This window comes from Dermacentor silvarum, chromosome 9 (assembly GCF_013339745.2).
Source record: "Dermacentor silvarum isolate Dsil-2018 chromosome 9, BIME_Dsil_1.4, whole genome shotgun sequence".
Lineage (NCBI taxonomy): Eukaryota > Metazoa > Arthropoda > Arachnida > Ixodida > Ixodidae > Dermacentor > Dermacentor silvarum.
In genome coordinates, this window is record NC_051162.1 from 133,512,654 (window position 1) to 133,521,893 (window position 9,240).

Sequence of the window (9,240 nt, forward strand, 5' to 3'; positions counted from 1 at the left end):
TATATTTTGCAGAACTCCTGCTTTTTATATGTACTCACTGTTGCGACTATAATCTCGGTGTAATTACAATACACGACCGGTAACAGCTGCTCCTGCGCAATATATTGCAACGAAGGACAGCGTCATTGAGGTTTTTCCCTGGCCGTTGCATATGTACAAAAATGTAAACAAGGTTCTTGAATGACAAAGATTCATCAGAATATTTGTCCTCAACTTGATCATTTCATGGCCTTTACGTTTTACATATCAGCTGCATGCACTGCTTTGCTGGTTTCGAAATGATGTAGTTCTAAAGTTCGTGTGATATTTTCTTTACGTAATAAATAGGCAAAAAAAAAAAAAAACGCGGAAGCATTGATATAAGTTACTTCTGCCACAATTTTTGGAACACACGAATATGTACTTTTATGAAAAAATACATATTTTACTTGAGAGTGCGTAGCGTTCGGTAATTCGTTTGCAGCATCTAATATACAGTGGCATTAGCAATGCAGTTATTATTCATGTATTTCATCCCTCGACAAATTCTATAAGGAGGAGGCCGCGCTGCAACGTGAGCCCCCCTCGAGTAAAATTTCTGGCTACGCCACTGATGCTGTATGCAGCATACATCGTGTGTATTTCGACAGCAGCACTGTCTTTCTCGTTTCAAAACATCGCAAGCGACTAGCGAACGTCGCGTCTAGGTCGTACCGTTCGAAGCCCGTTTATACACAACAACGATACTGAGACAGCATTCGCTGACAAGCCACCGTTCGCTACAATACACGCACCACGCGCACTCACAAGTGGCTGCGGTCTGGCGATTACAGTCTCGCGTCTTAGATAGTGGCGTCGCAGTTGCCTTCGCATTGAGCGTGTTCTTATCGCTATCTCTCGCAGACGGGCAGCAGGCTCTTGGCAAACGTCTGATTTCGACACCGCACAACCAGAGATGACTAGACAGAATGTGCCGGAGACAGGCCGCCTGTAGATAATCGGTTCACCGGCGTAAGGAGCTTCATTCTCTGAGATATCCCCCCCTTGACGTCTAAACTTTTACAGAATACAATGCTTCGGCGTCGATTACATCTTGGTGCCGTGCGGTGCCGTATCTTGTAACGATTATTTTCCTACGATGTATGTACACCCGTGAGCAAAAGTATACAGACCAGGGATTGCGCGAAAGAGCCCATTTTTTCAACTGCCATGCGAATGAAACCAATGAAACTTTAAATTGAGGACTGCAGTCCAAACTTTGCATTGCCAACTTTCCAGTGTACTCGTCCATTTCAGTTTATGTGTGTTAATTACGAAGAAATTCAGTTTTTTCGGCGACCCTGTAGTCCGTATACTTTTGCTGACGGGTGTACACTTATGTACCGTCCGTCGCGCTGGGTGGACGATTCCAGCGATAACGGTGGTGATGTGGCGTGTCAATCGATGAGGAAGGGCGAATATAATGAGACGCATTATAATTTTTAATATTACTTTTTTGAAAAAGCTGTCAGGTTTTCGCGTATACCGAGTGCTTGTTTGAACGTTATTTGAACTATACGTCAAGGGTTCCGACTTTTATTTACATTGTTTTAAAATGCCTTTTGTTGAAGCTTTGTTAAGCTTCAACAAAGTCACTCCCTCACCAGAACAGAAATTGGCCTCCCTGGTGCAGTATTTGGCCACTACCTCCCTCATGGCTCCTACAATTAACCCATGGTCCTCAGTCCCCAGCGGCTGCGGAGCACCTGACCAAGGCGGCGGTCAGACCTGCGACGCGGCAGAGGGTGCTAAGAATCTCTGGGTCCGGACAGGCCGCCACTGGAAACTGAACCTGGCAACGTTCAACACGCGCACCCTATCGAGTGTGACTGGCTTAGCAGGGCTATTTGAGGAATTATCAGGCATTGCCTGGGATATTATTGGCCTTAGTGAGGTTAGAAGAACTGGTGAGGCTTATACAGTGCTGACCAACGGCCACGTCCTCTGCTACAGAGGTCTTCCAGACAAGAGAGAATTCGGGGTAGGATTTCTAGTCCATAAGGACATAGCGAGCAACATTGATGAATTCTACAGCATTAATGAGATGGTAGTAGTCGTTGTAATAAAGCTGAATAGGAGGTACAGAATGAAGGTAGTACAAGCCTACGCCGCAACCTCCAGCCACGATGATGAAGAAATAGAACAGTTTTATGAAGATGTTGAATCAGCGATGAGAAAGGTGAAAACTCAGTATACTATACTGTAGTCATGGGTGACTTCAATGCAAAAGTGGGGAAAAAGCAGGCTGGTGAGCAAGCAATTGGAAACTACGGCATCGATTCTAGGAATGCTAGAGGAGAGATGTTGGTAGAATTCGCGGAAAAGAATAGGCTCCGAATAATGAATACATTCTTCAGGAAGCGCAGCAACATGAAGTGGACCTGGAAAAGCCCTTATGGAGAAACAAAGAATGAAATGGATTTCATACTCTCTGCCGATCCCAGCATAGTGCAGGATGTAGAAGTGTTAGGTAGGGTAAAGTGGAGTGGCCATAGGTTATTGAGGTCTAGGATTTCTCTCAATTTGAAGCAGAAAGAATAAAATTAGTAAAGAATAAACAGGTCAACCTAGACGCAGTAAGGGTAAAAGCAGACCAATTCAGGCTGGTGCTAGCAAACATATATGCAGCTTTAGAACAGCAAGATGAAGACAACATAAATGTAATGAATGAAACCGTAACTAGGTTGATCTCAGAAGCACCAATTGGAAGTGGGATGTGGGGCAACAGGGCAGCCAGTAGGTAGGCTCTCCCAAGGAACAAAGGACCTGGTAAGAAAACGGCAAAACATGAAAGTGTCAAACACGAGAGATCTGATAGAATTCGCTGAACTGTCGAAACTGATCAACAAGAAGAAAGTAATGGATATCCTAAATTATAACATGGAAAAGATTGAGGAAGCAGCAAAATATGGACGCAGCATGAAATCAGTGAGAAAAAAACTTGGCATAGGAAAAGGCAAAATGTGTGCACTGAAAGATAAGCAGGGTAATATCATCAGCATGCAATTTCGATGACATAGTAAAAGCAGCGGAAGAATTCTATACTGACCTGTACAGTACCCAGAACAGCCAAGCAACTTTCATTCAAAGTAGTGATGAACAGGATACAGAGGCTCATTCTGTAACTAGCGATGAAGTTAGAAGGGCCTTGAAAGACATGACCAGGAAAAAAGCGGCTGGAGAATATGGAATAATAGTCGATTTAATCAAAGATGGAGGAGATATGCTTGAAAAGCCTGCGGCCCTTTATACGCAATGCCTCACGACTTCAAGTGTACCAGAAAGCTAGAAGAACGCCAACATTATACTCATCCATAAGAAGGGAGACGTTAAAGAATTGAAGAATTATAGACTCATTAGCTTGCTTTCAGTATCGTATAAAATATTCACCAAGGTAATTTCCAATAGCATCAGGGCAACACTTGACTTCAGCTAACCAAGAGAACAGGCTGGCTTCAGGGAGGGATATTCTACGATGGATCCTATCCATGTCATCAATCAGGTAATAGAGAAATCTGCGGAGTGCAATCAGCCTCTCTATATGTCTTTCATAGATTATGAAAAAGCATTTGATTCAGTAGAGATACCAGCAGTCATAGAGGCATTGCGTACTCAAGGAGCACAGGAGGCATACGTGAATATCTTGGCAAATATCTACAAGGACTGCACGGCAACCTTGGTTCTCCACAAGAAAAGTGGAAAGATACCTATCAAAAAAGGGGTCAGGCAAGGAGACACAATCTCTCCAATGCTATTCACTGCATGCTTAGAAGTATTCAAGCTCTTAGACTGGGAAGGCTTAGGAGTGAGGATCAACGGCGAATGTCTCAGCAACCTTCGGTTTGCAGATGGCATTGTCCTATCCAGCAACAATGGGGCCGAATTACAGCAAATTATTGAGGACCTTAACCGAGAAAGTGTAAGAGTGGGGTTGAAGATTAATATTCAGAAGACAAAGATAATGCCTGGCAAGGGAACGAGAACTCAGGATCGCCAGTCGGCCTTAGAGTCTGTAAAGGAGTACGTTTATCTAGGTCAATTACTCGCAGGGGACCCTGATCATGAGAAAGAAATTTACAGAAGAATAAAATTGGGTTGGAGTGCATACGGCAGGCATTGCCAAATCCTGACTGGGAGCTTACCACTGTCGTTGAGAAGTAAAGTGTACAATCATTGCTTTCTACCGTTGCTGACATATGGGGCAGAAACTTGGCGGTTAACAAAGAAGCTCGACAACAAGTTAAGGACCGCACAAAGAGTGATGGAACGACAAAATGTCGCAGTTTCGCCCGAAAGGTGAAGCATCGATTGCGATAGCAAATTAGTAGAGAGCTATTCAGAGTAGGGATAGTAGTTTTATCGGCTGCATAAACTTGGACACATTGGCTTACTAACTGAATTAACAATCGTGGTGTCAGCGCGCACAAGCAAACATGAATAGATCACACTGAATGACCGCAGCCAACGACTGTCAAAATGCTGGCAGCAAGCGCAGGTTCGCGCGGTCTATCGCTTCAACGGAAACTGAGCGGCGAATGCACAGCGCATACAAAGGTCAGAGCCGTGTGGAGATAAGAGACGGTGCGGACGACCGGCATCCCCGGGCAAAGCTCAAAGAAGTTGTTGGCAGAGGAGAAGCTGCCGCCCCCCCCCCCCCCCTCTTCCCGCTTTGTTGCTTTCGCGTGGGAGATTGAGTGGCAAGATACGCCTTTGGTGCCGGAGCACAGCGCCGCCCCGCCTCCCTCCCTCCCATACCCCCACGGTCTTTTGCGCGACGGTCGCGTTTGCTTTCCGCCGAGCGTTCGCTGTCCGTGATAGCGCGCGGGGGGGGGGGGGGGGGGGGGTTCGCCCTCCGTGATAGCGCGCGTCCCCCGCGCGCTTTGGCTCGCGCATACGGCGCGCGGCGACGATTTTATCGCCCTTGGAATCTATACGGAACCTCACGGCGACGGCGACGACGACGCCGACGGCAGAAATCCGGTTGAAGTGTCCATATAATTGCTATCGCAATAAAATGCTAGGACTAACGTTAATGGACAGGAAGAGAGCGGCGTGGATCAGAGAACAAACGGGGATAGCCGGTATTCTAGTTGACATTAAGCGGAAAAGATGGAGCTGGGCAGGCCATGTAATGCGTAGGATGGATATCCGGTGAGCCATTACGTTCTCGGCGCGCGGGCCAGCGTCGTTCGCGGCCAGCCACGCTACGCCGGTTGCGCTGCGCCAGCCGAAACGCCATCTCGCGCGCCGTCGGCTGTTATCTTCGGAGCATGCGCAGAATGAACCCAAGCCCGCGCGGCGCGCCGCTTTGAACGGCTGTCTGCGACCGTCGGCGAAGCGGCGTGGGCGCCTTTATTTCTTCGCGCGAAATGCATTGTGGGTTGGCGCAGTCGGCGCGACCAACGCGCGCATGGGTCAGCGTCGGGCCCGTTGGGTCGCGTCGGAAGCCGTCGGTTACGTTGGCTGTTCGTTTTCGCCAACGTGACGTAGCGTGAGCGCTCGCGTTACGTCGGACTATAAACGGCCCTTTACAAAATGGATACCAAGAGAAAGGAAGCGCAGCCGAGGACGGCAGAAAGCTGAAGTTAGGAAATTTGCAGGCGCAAGTTGGAATCAGGGGTAATTGGAGATCACAGGGAGAAGCCTTCGTCCTGCAGTGGACATAAATATAGGCTGATGATGATGATGATAAAATTGCATTTTATTCTTCCTTTTTTTCTTTCTTTCTTTCGTTATTTTCGGCTTCTCTATATATCGTTCAGCTAAGCTCATTACAGGGATACCTCCGGGCCCCGCTTCTTGAGCTATGTTGAAGAGAGTTCAGCACACTAACGGCAGGTGATATCTGCAAGTGCATGATATGCACTAAGTAACAACTTGTTTAACTGATGCTCACAGGTAAACTTTTACAGATGCGTTGTTCACGGCTTCTACACTTGCAAGGAGGAGCCGCGAGCTATATCTGTTTAGGTATAAGCTACTTCTTGTTTTGAAGTCAGAAGTCTGCAAGAATACGACAAGTTTGCAGCAAATCGCAAACTTACATGAAAGCACTTCGTCTCGAACAACTAGGGGTCGCGAGTATTGGTATGTCTCTCGTCATATAAGGAACTACGGCGCACAGACATTGCACTACACCATACCGGCCATACTAAACAACCTCGGCGTCACTGAAAACTCGTTGAAAACATTATCTAAAATAAATTTGTGTAATATTATAAAGTCCGTAAAGTAATGTAACAATTTCGTTATGTTACGGCACATTATTTCTTCAATATTGTCATGGTGTCATTCATGTGGTATTATTTACTTTTTACATATGTTAATTAGGTATTTTGTGATTGTGCGTTTATTTTCTGTGCACTATTGACGCTGATGAATCTCCTATGTACACGTTAAAGGTCTGCTCAGTTGCACGCCGACTGTTCTGCCAGACTTGTAAGGAAAGGCAGGGCGTGTCAAGCTGCGTTCAGACGCAGCTTTCTTTCCTGCTTTCCTTTTCACATCATGCACATGGGTGTACTTGTTTGTGAGAGATAAATCAAATCATAGCATGTATCCTCACCTTATCCCCAGCTTCAATGTATCATTCAAATGCTGCGCATGCATTAACGGACGACAAATGCGTGATGCGGTATTTCAGCGAACTCATTTTTTTTCCCGCATGTAAAAACTATACGCAATAGCGTAGTAGTAGTAGTATAAACTTTATTTTGTCCGAGATGGAGTTTAGGGAGGAGGGGAGTGGGAGGGCCCTTCCTCTTCTTCCTCAGGCGGCGGCCAGGCCTTGTGCTTTGGCGGCGTCTTCGGCCATCTGGACGACCATAGATAATCTTTTCGCTATACCTTACGAGCGTCGGAGCACTTAGATGCCTGTATATAGGCTGCTACGTATTCGGTGGCAGAAAGACCGCAGGTAGTCGAGGAACGGACGACCAGCACCGAGGAGCGGAAGACGATCCGCTTTATTTTTGTGAAACGCGCTTTTTGTGCGTTTCCTGACCAATGACATTGGCGCAGACATAAAAAGGAAGAGAGAGTGTCGGCGAGCGTGGCAGTCTTATCTGAGATGGAAGCGCGAACTAAAGGAAAGCACGGCAGACATAACAAGGCGCACATAAACGGGGGATTTGCGTCGTGTGTGATGAAACATAACGTTCACTTTCCTGTAGATGAACGTATACTTGCGTGTCTTTGCTAACGCTGAACCGTTTTTTAATTGGGCCTCCCATCAAAAAACTATGATGAAGCTTACTTCACCACTGGCGCGCTGTAAATTATTTAAGGTACATACCGAAAGAAACGAGCTCTGCGGTTCTGATCTCCCCGGTGGCCTCCCCGCCAATAGGAAGTATGGCTCCAAAGAGTTCGCGTGAATTCGTCTACCACACCGTCGATTGGAACACCATATGCGTACAGGTGGTCAACATGAAAAAAAAAAAAAAAAGTCCAAGAATGCAAGGCAGGGACTCTCTGACTAGATATGAAAGTGTTTTCTGAGCTGATGCAACGGCCGGTCTCATAGCGAAGTATACCGTGTGTCCCAGCTAACGTTATAGCCAAGCTGCTCAAAGAAAAAAAAGAATTTTAAAAACACACTGCAAGATACGATGTTAAGACTTCCGATGTTCGGTCGTCGGGCCGAACATCGTACGGTCTGATATATAAGTAATACTTATTGTCATACTTTTGCGGCTGATTATCAGCGTCGCAGTAATCGCAACCAAATTAAACGTCTACTTTTATGTGCTACTACTACAATTTGGCAAGTGTATTGTATTGTTTTATATCCTTGGTAGGGAGATTCAAGTTTCATTACTGTGTTTGCTAACGGATGGTTAACCGCAGTTTACATATAATGACACGCATTTTACTACTAGGATATGCGTTACAATTCCTTAAAACCACATCTGTGAAATATTTGCGACTGTTCTCCAATTTCTCCACAAACGACAATGTCTGTGGCGCCATGAAGGCCAACGGCAAACAGCAAAGTGCGAGAGCCCACCTTAGCATTTGTGCCTTTTTCAGGCCACGTGTCATGGATAGTTCGCTGTGCAAGTGGACAAGTTATGTATACATGAAAACAAAAAGTCAAACTAACCACACTTTTCTGCATTCTCTCGTGAAATATGGTCTCCGTATAACCAAAAGAGTCACGACTAGGTCACATGTTGCATTTTAATGGTTATAAGGCACTCTTCGTTATGTAGGATTACAGAACGGAAATACTGCAGGACGGCCTTGTTTATTCACCTTTCAATTTCATGGACACCAAGCAAAAAGAAACTGCTACACTCACCGTCCGGAAGTATCACAAAGAAGTGATAAGAATTCACCGTAGTTCTGTCACTGAACCAGCGTGACGTCATCTGCAGCTGCGCTCCTCCTGACGTCGGCCGGCCCTGGCGGAACGATCATTGGCTGCCACAAGGTGCAGTAGCTCACTTAAAAGCTAGCCGATGGGCGTTGCCGCTGTTTCAATCTTTGTCGGGCGTCGCGGCGGTAATCCGCGGCAGTCTTCTAGAACAGTGCACTGTTCTAGGGGACTCTAAACTCGGAAGACTCGCGCGACAGTTCAAGAACGCCCGACGAATCTTTGTGTACGCATCTGCCAAAAGGACGAGAGAATGCTGAACAGAAAACGAGACACTCGCGGGGCTCTTGCAGCGGTCGCTGTTTCGACGAAGCCGTGGAGGCTGATGAGGATGGACAACCTGAACATGTGCTTGCTTTGGGCATCCCTGGCGTGCTTATGGAACTGCGGTGCAGCGGTGAGCAAATTATTAAGCGTTCTCTGTTAGGAACTTTCCTCTAGTCACGCAGGCCTCCTGTCCGGAAGCCTGGGCGCAGTGCGACTTCGTTAGCTCGGGCACGTACCGATGCGACGTGCGCTTGTGGAAATGCCTAAAGTGTTTTACTGCTTATCTTCGTTCAGCTTGCATCTTATTGCGAGTGCAGGTGTGTCCTCCTCCTTTTTTAAATTAAAATCATTATTGAACCTTTGCTTGAAGGTGCCTTATTTCTACCGCGTACTGCCAGTAGCTGTAGGCGTTAAGCGTTTGCTTCAAGTGAACTGAAGTATAGCCAAAAAAAAAAAGGGGGGGCTTGCTCCTGACCTGTGCAGCCCATCCCCCAGTCGATATTCTTCCGGAAGGGTGCGGTCTACATCACATTCAATGCTAATCATAGGCGGCCTTCGAGTATTCCCTGGTTGTAGAA